The sequence below is a fragment of the Zea mays genome, chromosome 1 (genome assembly GCF_902167145.1).
Source record: "Zea mays cultivar B73 chromosome 1, Zm-B73-REFERENCE-NAM-5.0, whole genome shotgun sequence".
NCBI lineage: Eukaryota > Viridiplantae > Streptophyta > Magnoliopsida > Poales > Poaceae > Zea > Zea mays.
Genome location: NC_050096.1, coordinates 9,756,793 through 9,767,913, shown reverse-complemented (window position 1 = coordinate 9,767,913; position 11,121 = coordinate 9,756,793).

The following is an 11,121-nucleotide window of genomic DNA, read 5'->3' as shown; positions in this document are numbered from 1 at the left end:
CCTAAACAAACTTAAGAAGTTTCACCATGTTTTTTTTGGCATTAGATTTTAATTATGACAATAAATTTCAGAAAAGCTCAATTCGCCTCCCCTCTTAAGCATTGTGATCCTTTTAGAGAGTGTGGATCCATATGTGGTGGAGTCTGGGGCAATGGTTGTCAGCAGCAGTGACGCTGTCATGCATCCATGGTGATGGAGCTACCAACATTAGATCGATGATGACATACATCAACAAGCGTGATTGTGGTGAAATGTGTGTTGCCTCATCGTAGGTTGTGCCAAGATGGGGAGGGGCTACGAACCACTCTTGTCGGAGAAGAAGTAAGTGTCGGGAGGTGTGCATGGACTATAGCTGTGCACAGTGGTGGAGGACAACCAAAAAGTAAGGAATGACTCGACGCATCATAGCAAGGGGAGCTACTGTCGATCAATAGGGGAAGAGAATAGACCTTCACGTTGGCCGCACTAGCGAGAATAGGGCTTGGGCGCCTAGCGGTATGCAACCTACTGGTGGCTGATGCCGGAGAGGAGAGGGGGAGCGGGAAGGACACCTTGGCATCAACCACAGTGCACGTGCGCGAACAGCCGCAGCCCGCACATCACACGCCACAATCCGCACGGGAGTTGGAGAGTGTCGATCGTCGGAGCAGGCAAAGCGAGTGCGTACGACGGTACGATGGTTGTGAGTCTACGACTGCGGCGGAGAAGACAAGGATTAGCAAGAGGTGATATCTCATTTAATCTGTTGTTTGATTGAAATGAGGTAAGGCATGAGCCATACTGGCCATAACGGGCGCTAACAGTTCTGTTGCCACTAACAGTGATGCCAAAGCCACCGTCGGTGCTAACAAAGGTGGTGTTGCCCGTGCCGACATTGGTGCGGCGACCACTACGTCGTAGAGGGGGCGACAACGTCCTCCAACGTGTTTGTAGGCTAAAACGTCAGACTTCACCATGAATACAGTTACCAAGGTGCCCATCAAGGAAATTATAGTGCGCGGAAGACATCCCATCGGATATGAGGATGGGTGAAGTTGTACCTATTAGAGGACACTATGGTATGCCATCATAACATCTATAGAGAGAGTTACAGGAAAAACAAAATGATAATATGTTATTGTATCTGATTGTGGAATGTTGCTTTGTTTCTTGCCCTCATAAGAAAACAATGACGAGCTAATCGTGCTGATAACATGTTACGAGTAAAATAAAACGAGACGTGAGAATAGTAAATGAGCTTATGTTTCTTTCACTGATCATCCATACATATTTATATGTACAAAGGGGAAAAGATGATTTTGGGGGAAGCCTTTTCGTTGTGTCCCACGGCTGGGCACTTACGAGGAAGGATAAACTTTCATGGTTGACTGGCGAGATATTCTTTCTAACTAATTTAGATAAGAGGGTGAGATTACGCCATACAAAAGTATTTGTAAAAGAAATTAGTCTGATTTCTCTATTGAGAGTATTATGATACGTATTAGTTATTACTCCTATACTCGGGTGATGTTTGATCATTCAAGAATTACCAAACGAGGAGATCCTTCATCAGTCACCACACAGCTATCGAACAGACATGGGTTACCCAGCTACCACTGTGAGACGTACACAGATAGCGTCGCTGCTGCCAGCCTGCGAAGATTGCTGCCATGTAATGTACTACGTACTATCAAATCCTACTGGTTACTGCTCATTGAGGCCGGCCTTATCTGCGTTTAACTGAAGCCGGAACACTTCCATTGTTATCAAACAAAATTAACTGTTACAATTACAATCGATCACAGCTCCCATCGGACTGGAGTGGCTCGTCGTGCGAAGCATACGTGGATTTCATCTTCCTCTAAAAAACATCGAGGAAATAAAAACAGGCTTTAGGTTTTGACGGGAGATAAAAAAAATAAAGAACTTGAGATGCTCTTTCTAAACTTTCTAAAAAAATTGCTGATGTGTTTCCTATTGTTTTTTTTTGTTTTTGCTGAGAACTAGAATCAACATTTGAGAACGTTTGCCGGAGCTTTGGTCGGAGGATGACGAGTTGACGACGGAGAAGCAGAAATGCAGAATCCGATGGAAGCGGCGCCTTGCATGATTGCATCTGGCGAGGGGGCCCAGGAACGGGCCCAGATGGCGGTGTAAGAGTAAGAGTAAGGAGGGAGGGGCCTGAACAGATGCGTGTGCCTGGGTGGGCCGAGACCCAGCAGGCCTGTCGCCTGTGCGCAGGTAAAAGAGGGGAAAGGAAATGGCCAGGCGGAAGCAGGCCGTAATGGGCCGGGAGCAGAAAGGGCCGATTGCTGGGGCTCGTGAGCCGAGTGATTTGCTGCGGACACAATAAAATTTGTGACGAGTTTAAATTAGAAAATCGGCTAAAATATTCTCCTTTTTATTACAGCTAAAATATAACAAATTTGAGCTTCAAAATTTGTGTACAATAGAAGTATGTATGATGGAAATAATATGTATGATTTTTCAGATTTTTTGTAAACTTTGTTAGTTCATGTGCACCGGATATGTTCACAGAAAAACCACCAAACCTACCTATGAAAAGACGATATGAATTAAGCATATTTATTTATCTCTATTTCTCTATATCTATACTTAAAACACCAGTTTCAATGGTCGTCCTGCGTCATCTTTTTACACATAACCCCTCACATCTATTTCAAATTAATCCGGTGCACGCTTATAGATGGCCAAACGTCTGCGGGCCACAACTGGGACACAACTCTGGCACAGACACGTCATGTCGGCCTGCTGACTGTGTCAGGCCAGCCCATCGGCCAATTTGATTAAATCAGGCCAGCCCATCGGCCAATTTGATTAAATCAGCATAAAATGTTAAAAAACAGTATAGGAGGTGGGGTTTGAACCCATGCCTTGATGGAAGAAGGGCGGGAGACACTCGGTAAAGTTGTCTAACCAGTAGAACATCATGCTCAGATATTTTTAATATTGAATCTCTACTACTCTTAAGCACATAGTGTAGGCGTCCACATCGACCGGTGGTGCACGTTCTGCCTCCCACGTCTGCAGCCGCCCCTTCGATCCCCTTCACCTCACAGATCTCGTGCTCTCCGTTCACCTCCCAGATCCAGATGCTGGCCCCGCCTCCTCCTCAGCCTGCTCCCCGCAATGCCCACCCCGACTCCCAGATGCCGGCCCTCGCCTCCTCCCACCTCCCAAATCCAGATGTCGGCCCCGCCTCCTCCCCGGCCTGCTCCCCGCGATGCCCGCCCCGACTCCCAGATGCTGGTCCCGCCTCCTCCCACCTCCCAGATCCAGATGACGGCCTCGCCTCCTCCCCGGCCTGCTCCCCACGATGCCCGCCCCGACTCCCAGGTGCTATGGTCATCCGCGCGCGACGCGCTCCCGTGCTCCGGTCGTCCACGCGCAACGTGCAACCGCTTGCGCCTAGGGCAGGGGCTACAGGCGATAGTCGAGCGCGACGGAGCAGGCAGTAGGACAACAACTCAGCAGACGAGGGAAGCAGCATCAAGGCGGGTCGCGCACCGCCGTAGACGACCCGATTCTTCCCCGATGCGGAGTGCCACAAGGCCCGGCAGCCACCGCCGACAAAGCTCGAGGAGGAGGGCGCCACCGTACCGCCACCTGCAACCGAATAGGAGATGTCCCCGCAATACATCTGGCAGGTACGCAAACACCATCTCGATAACTCTACCATTCGCCTCGTGGTGTAGGACAGATTAGATTAAACCACCCCAAACCCCTTGTTTCTGTCACTTCTCAGCTCATGGCCAGGCCAAGGCTGCTAGAGGCACTGCACTTAGTGGAGATTTAGGCTTCGAAAAATTCACTTGGTAGTACCTACGGTGGTGTTCTAACTCCACGGCTCTAGATCTGTGGAGAACAAACCATGGATCTGATCCGAGCACAAAAAATGCACTTAGTGGAGAACAAACCATTTCACTTACTGATGCCAACTGAAAGGGAATTAGGCTTACACCTAGTTCCTATATAATTTTGGTGGTTGAATTGCCCAACACAAATCTTTGGACTAACTGGTTTGCCCAAGTGTATAGATTATACAGGTGTAAAAGGTTCACACTCAGCCAATAAAAAGACCAAGTTTTGGATTCATCATAGGAGCAAAGGGGCAACCGAAGGCACCCTTGGTCTGGCGCACCGGACTGTCCGGTGTGCCACCGGACATGTCCGGTGCACCAGGGGGACTCAGATTCAAACTCGCCACCTTCGGGAATTTCCAGAGGCGACTCGGCTATAATTCACCGGACTGTCCGGTGTACACCGGACAGTGTCCGATGCGCCAAGGGAGGTCGGCCTCAGGAACTCGCCAGCTTCGGGAAACTCCAACGGCTAGTCCGCTATAATTCACCGGACTGTCCGGTGTGCACCAGACTGTCCGGTGCGACTCCGGAGCAACGGCTAACTCCGCGCCAACGGCTACCTGCAGAGCAATAAATGCGCGCGCAGCGCGCGCAGGAGTCAGAATCGCCCATGCTGGCACACCGGACAGCAAACAGTACATGTCCGGTGTGCACCGGACACCAAGGCAGGCCCACAAGTCAGAAGCTCCAACGGTCAGAATCCAACGGCAGTAATGACGTGGCAGGGGGCACCGGACTGTCCGGTGTGCACCGGACTGTCCGGTGCGCCATCGAACAGACAGCCTCCCAACGGCCACTTTTGGTGGTTGGGGCTATAAATACCCCAACCACCCCACCATTCATTGCATCCAAGTTTTCCACTTCCCAACTACTACAAGAGCTCTAGCATTCAATTCAAGACACACCAAAGAGATCAAATCCTCTCCAATTCCACACAAAGCCCTAGTGACTAGTGAGAGTGATTTGTCGTGTTCATTTGAGCTCTTGCGCTTGGATTGCTTTCTCTCTTTCGTTCTTTCTTGTGTTCAAAACTCACTTGTAACCAAGGCAAGAGACACCAATTGTGTGGTGGTCCTTGCGGGGAGGTTTTGCTCCCGGTTGATTTGAGAAGAGAAAGCTCACTCGGTCAGAGGGACCGTTTGAGAGAGGGAAAGGGTTGAAAAAGACCCGGCCTTTGTGGCCTCCTCAACGGGGAGTAGGTTTGAGAGAACCGAACCTCGGTAAAACAAATCCGCGTGTCTCACTTCATTATTCGCTTGCGATTTGTTTTCACGCCTTCTCTCGGACTCGATTATATTTCTAACGCTAACCCGGCTTGTAGTTGTGTTTATATTTGTAAATTTCAGTTTCGCCCTATTCACCCCCCCTCTAGGCGACTATCAATTGGTATCAGAGCCCGGTGCTTCATTAGAGCCTAACCGCTCGAAGTGATGTCGGGAGATCACGCCAAGAAGGAGATGGAGACCGGCGAAAAACCCACTACAAGCCACAGGAGCACTTCATCGGAAGAGTCCCGCACCAAGAGGAAGGAGAAGAAGAAAGACTCCTCCAAACGGAAGGAGAAAAGGTCTTCCTCTTCTCACCACAAAGAGAAGAAGGAAAAATCTTCTTCCCACAAGCCGCATCGGAAAGGCGACAAGCACAAGAGGATGAGGAAGGTGGTCTACTACGAGACCGATACTTCATCAACATCTACCTCAGACTCCGATGCGCCGTCCGTCACTTCTAAGCGCCAAGAGCGCAAGAAGTATAGTAAGATTCCCCTACGCTACCCTCGCATTTCCAAACATACACCTTTACTTTCCGTCCCATTAGGCAAACCACCAACTTTTGATGGTGAAGATTACGCTAGATGGAGCGATTTAATGCGATTTCATCTAACCTCGCTCCACAAAAGTATATGGGATGTTGTTGAGTTTGGTGCACAGGTACCGTCCGTAGGGGATGAGAACTATGATGAGGATGAGGTGGCCCAAATCGAGCACTTCAACTCTCAAGCAACAACAATACTCCTCGCCTCTTGTCGGCGTTTCGAGACAGGGGGGTCCCTAAGCCGACGAGTGAGTGTGCTGCGTGCCCCAGCCCAGATGGGTCGAGCGCGTGGGCGAGCGCGGAGGGGGGAGAGGCGAGGCGGCCGGAGCCGAGCGTGAGAGAGGTGGAAGTCCCGCGGCCTTCGTGTTCGTCCCGCGCCCAGGTCAGGTGCGCTTGTAGTAGGGGGGTTACAAGCGTCCACGCGGGTGAGGGAAGCGAGTGGCCCCAAGAGAGCGCCTGTCCCGTTCCCGGACCCGCGCGGCCAACCTTCTCTGAGAAGGCCCTGGTCCTTCCTTTTATAGTTGTAAGGAGAGGATCCAGGTGTACAATGGGGATGTAGCAGAGTGCTACGTGTCTAGCGGAGGGAGAGCTAGTGCCCTAGGTACATGCCGATGTGGCAGCCGGAGAGATCTGGGCATCCTGCTGGCGTGATGTCGTGGCTATCGGAGGTGCGACGGAGCCTGATGGAGGGACAGCTGTTGGAGCGGTCGAGTCCCTGCTGACGTTGTCCTGCTGCCGTAAGAGAGCTGGGGGCCGCCGTCGTCATAGAGCTCGTGGAGCGCCATCATTGCCCCTCTGGCGGAGCTGGCCGGACGAGACGCCGGTCTTGTTCTCCGTGACCTGAGTCGATTCGGGGTAGGATGATGATGACGTTTCCTGTTGACGTGGCGGTCTGTGCTCTAGGCAGGGCGACGTGGGGTTTCCTCCGAAGCCGAGGTTGAGTCTTGCCTTCAGTTGCCGTGGCCGAGCCCGAGCCAGGGGGTCGGGCGAGGCGGAAGTCGTCCGGCCGAGGCCAGGGCGGAGTCCGAGCCCTGGGGTCGGGCGAGGCGGAGTTTCGTCGTCTTCCGGGTCTTAGCCCGAGTCCGAGCCCTGGGGTCGGGCGGAGCGGAGTTCGCCGTCTTCCGGGTCTTAGCCCGAGTCCGAGCCCTGGGGTCGGGCGGAGCGGAGTTCGCCGTCTTCCGGGTCTTAGCCCGAGTCCGAGCCCTGGGGTCGGGCGGAGCGGAGTTCGCCGTCTTCCGGGTCTTAGCCCGAGTCCGAGCCCTGGGGTCGGGCGGAGCGGAGTTCGCCGTCTTCCGGGTCTTAGCCCGAGTCCGAGCCCTGGGGTCGGGCGGAGCGGAGTTCGCCGTCTTCCGGGTCTTAGCCCGAGTCCGAGCCCTGGGGTCGGGCGGAGCGGAGTTCGCCGTGGCGCCTTTGGCAAGGCCCAATTGCCTGTCAGACTCACTCTGTCGAGTGGCACTGCAGTCGGAGTGGCGCAGGCGGCGCTGTCCTTCTGTCAGACTGGCCAGTGGAGCGGTGGAGTGACGGCGGTCACCTCGGCTCTGCCGGGGGCGCGTGTCAGGATAGAGGTGTCAGGCCACCTTTGCGTTAAATGCCCCTGCAATTTGGTCAGTCGGTGTGGTGATTTAGTCAAGGTTGCTTCTGAGCGAAGCCAAGGCCTTGGGCGAGCCGGTGATGTGTCCGCCATAAAAAGGGGGCCTCGGGCGAGACGGAAGTCTCTCGAGGTCGGCTGCCTTCGGCCGAGGCTAGGCTCGGGTGAAGCGCGATCGAGTCACTCGTGTGGACTGATCCCTGACTTAATCGTGCCCATCAGGCCTTTGCAGCTTTATGCTGATGGGGGTTACCAGCTGAGAATTAGGCGTCTTGAGGGTACCCCTAATTATGGTCCCCGACAGTAGCCCCCGAGCCTCGAAGGGAGTGTTAGCACTCGCTTGGAGGCTTTTGTCGCACTTTTTTGCAAGGGGACCAGCCTTTCTCGGTTGCATTTCGTTCCGGTGGGTGCGCGCGAGCGCACCCGCCGGGTGTAGCCCCCGAGGCCTCGGAGGAGTGGTTACACTCCTTCGAGGTCTTAATACTTCGCTTAACGCTTCGGCTGGTCTGGTCGTTCCCTCATGCGAACTGGCCGTAGCCCGGGTGCACGGTCGGGGCCCAAGCTCTCGGGCTGGTAGGTTGACGCTGTCAACGATTTGGCCGGAGCCGGTTTTTGCGAGAGCAGCCCCCGAGCCTCTGCACAGGGCGAGAGGACGATCAGGGACAGACTCGGCTTTTTACATACGCCCCTACGTCGCCTTTCCGCAAGGAGGAGGGGGGGAGTGCGCCATGTTACCCTCGATGGGCACCGAACATGGTGTCTCCGGTGAGCTGCAAGCGGGTAATCCGAGTGGACGTCCGTGCCCCGTTCGTTGGGGGTCGGCTAGGGGCCCAGAGGCACGCCCAAAAGTACCTGCGGGTGACTTGCCGGACCCGGTCCCCTGGCGACGGGGTCCGAGGGCTCGATGCCTCCCTCCGATGGGATTCCGTTACAAGATCGTTCCCACTGGTCTCGGATATGTCCTAGGGTACCTCGGGAGCGCAGCCCGAGCCTCGGTTATGTATCGAACGTACCCCTGGTCATCCCTCGCTCGGTGTCTGAGGCGACTGTGAACCCTTCGGGGGCCAGCCTTCGAACCCCTGATCAGTAATGGGCGCGGAGCCCGAGTAGCCTGAGGCGGCCATGGAGCCCTTCGGGGGGCTGGCCTTCGAACCCCTGACCAGTAGTGGGTGTCGGGCCCACGCGATCTGAGGCGGCTGTTGAACCCTCGGGGGGCCAGCCTTCGAACCCCTGATCAGTAACGAGGGGCGCGGAGCCCGGTTCCTTCGCGGAGAACGATCCCTCTCGGGGTATCCCCCTTCCCAGGTCCCTGTTGCAAGAGATAGAGAAAGAGGAAAACGGAAAAGGATACGAAATCAAACGACGTGGCGTACCTTTTCTGACGCGGTTATTAAGGCGAAGGTGAAGCGTCGCGCGCTCCTCCTGCCAGAAGCGCCGCGTGTCCCGCCGCGGAGTTAATGCGACGGGGCGAGTGGTTGGCGGGGCGGCCGTTGCGCGCGGGTGATCCGTTCGAGGAACGGGTCACGGGTGCACCGTCTTCACGCCGTGAGAGGAGGCTCTCTTGCTGTCTCAGGATGGGACGTGAGCCTGGCTGACGACGTGACCGCTGCGCCCGCCCGCCTGCCACCGCTATTACTGCCGTCCCACCCTCGGTTGCTTTGACCGACGCGCCAGTCTGGTGCTGTTGGGTCGCCTCGAGTCGTGGCATAGGCTTCGCAACCGAAGAGGCGCGATGGTGGCACAAGTGGCGGTGCGGTTGCTTGCATGCAGCAACTGGCGTGCCATTTGCTCGACGCGTGGGCCTGGGCCCCAGGCTGGCGTGTCAGAAGTTGGAGAAGCGCGTCCATCTGGCGCGGTTGCATGCCGCCTGTGTGGCTGCTCGCCCCTTCTGCCCGTTGGTCTGGGCGAAAATGGGGGGTCGCCTGTAACCGCTGGACGGTCGTGCGCACCATGCGCGGCGGTTTGGCTTCTTCTGCCCTGAGCCGGCTTGTATGACATGCGGGACCCAGCCCCCGAGTCGCAGGGGAGGGCCTTGGAGCGTGTTGGAGAAGGTTCGGCCCGCGGCGCCTGGGGGCGCACGTAGGGGGAGTTGCCTTTAAAAGGAGGGTGGCTCCCCTCGTAAGGCAACCATGCCTTCTTCCTCCCTTAAGCGCCGGGTCTTCCCGTCTTCCAAGCCCCCGGATGGGGGATATCCGCCGCCTTTCCGCCTCCTCGTTGGAGGAACACAACTCCATGGGGGTTGGTACCTCTCAGCCATCGTTCGGCTTCAAGGATTTTCATCATCCAGCCTGGCCATACCCCGCCACCGGCGGTCACCCAAGATGGTGACCTCCAGTTCGACGGTGGGGAAAACGGGCCAGGCTGCGGCCTCTACTCCTCCCTTGGCCTCAAGGATTTTCGTCATCCAGGCCAAGATGGAAGATGAGGCGAGTCGGGGAGCCGCCTCCGCGTGGGTCGGCTGCCCCTTTCTTCCCCCTGCGCCCGGGGGTGAAGGGCGTCCTTGAGCCCCACGGAGACTTCCTCCAGCCATGCCAGGATATGCGGGGCGCTAGGGGCCCTGGGCCCCCGTCTCCTTGCCTGAATGGCTGGTTCTCGTCCTCAGTGGGGGAGCCCTTCCGCCGTGACAACTCCCCTAAAGCTGCTGCCTAAGCTGCTTCGCTGTCTGGGGCAGGGGTGGTGGCCATCGCGGTCGGAACGGGCGGCAGCGAGCCGCCCATCGTTCTTCAGTTACTCCGCAGGCCTTCCCCCCCGGAGGGGGTTGTTCGTACCTGCGGAGGAGGGAACCGGAGTTCCGTTGGTAATGGCACTTCGAATGCCAGTGAGTTCGTTCATTGTGGCTGTCGAGGCCTGAACGTGTATGTAATTTCGGCACGGAGCCGTGTTTTTTCTTCATTTCCGAGCACTAAGTCTCGCCTGTTTTATTATCTGAACCGCTTTACCAAGCATGAGTTGCCCCGTGTCAAGGTGACGGGTGAGGTATCCGTATCCCGGAGGCGTAGGAATCCCTCGGCCCGTTCGGCCTTGTTACGTGAGGCTCCTCTAGCTTAGTTGAAGGGACCCCTCGGCCGCCCTTTGGTGGATCGAGGCCGGGGGTAGCGATGTCAGTATGAACAGAGGCGGAGTTGGCTCGAGAATGGGGAACCTGGTTGGCCGGAGCCTAGCCGTGTCGCCCGTCAGCGGTGCCGACGCCCAAGTCGGTCAGTCGAGGCCTCGGATCGGGCTAGCGCCCTTGGAAGCCGGTTGCCCGAGGCCCCAGGGGTAACCGGCTGAGCCGCCTGCTCGGGCCGGATTCCTGGAGGAGCCCCTGGACCTCGGCGCCGCCCGAGGCTGGGTCGGGCTTTGCTGTAGACGTCGTCGATGCCGAGGGTGCTACGACTCCCTTCGGCGTGAAGACCCGGGCCTGCAGGATCAGATCATCTTGTAGCGTGCGCTTTCTGCGGCCGCCGAGGCCAGAAGAACACGCCCTCGCCGCGCTTGCGAAGCTGCGTCCTTTTTTCCTCTTGTTTCGAGCATCTGGACTCTGTCGGTAATAGGGATGTTTGTGTGAGCGAGAGTTGCTTTTCGCGGAAGGGACGAGTGAGGTATCCGTATCCCAGAGGCGTGGGAATCCCTCGGCTCGGTCGGCCTTGCCGCTTACGCGTACTTTCACCCGTCCATGAGGCCCTGTCCCCGATTTAGTCGAGAAAGCTTGAAGGACTGCTTCGGCAGGAGAGCTTCCGAACGTGATGACTCGTTCGGTCCACGGAGTCGCTTTATCCGAGCGCAAGTTACTTATCGCAGAAGGGGACGAGTGAGGTATCCGTATCCCGGAGGCGTAGGAGTCCCTCGGCTCGGTCAGCCTTGGCTGCTTACGTGTAC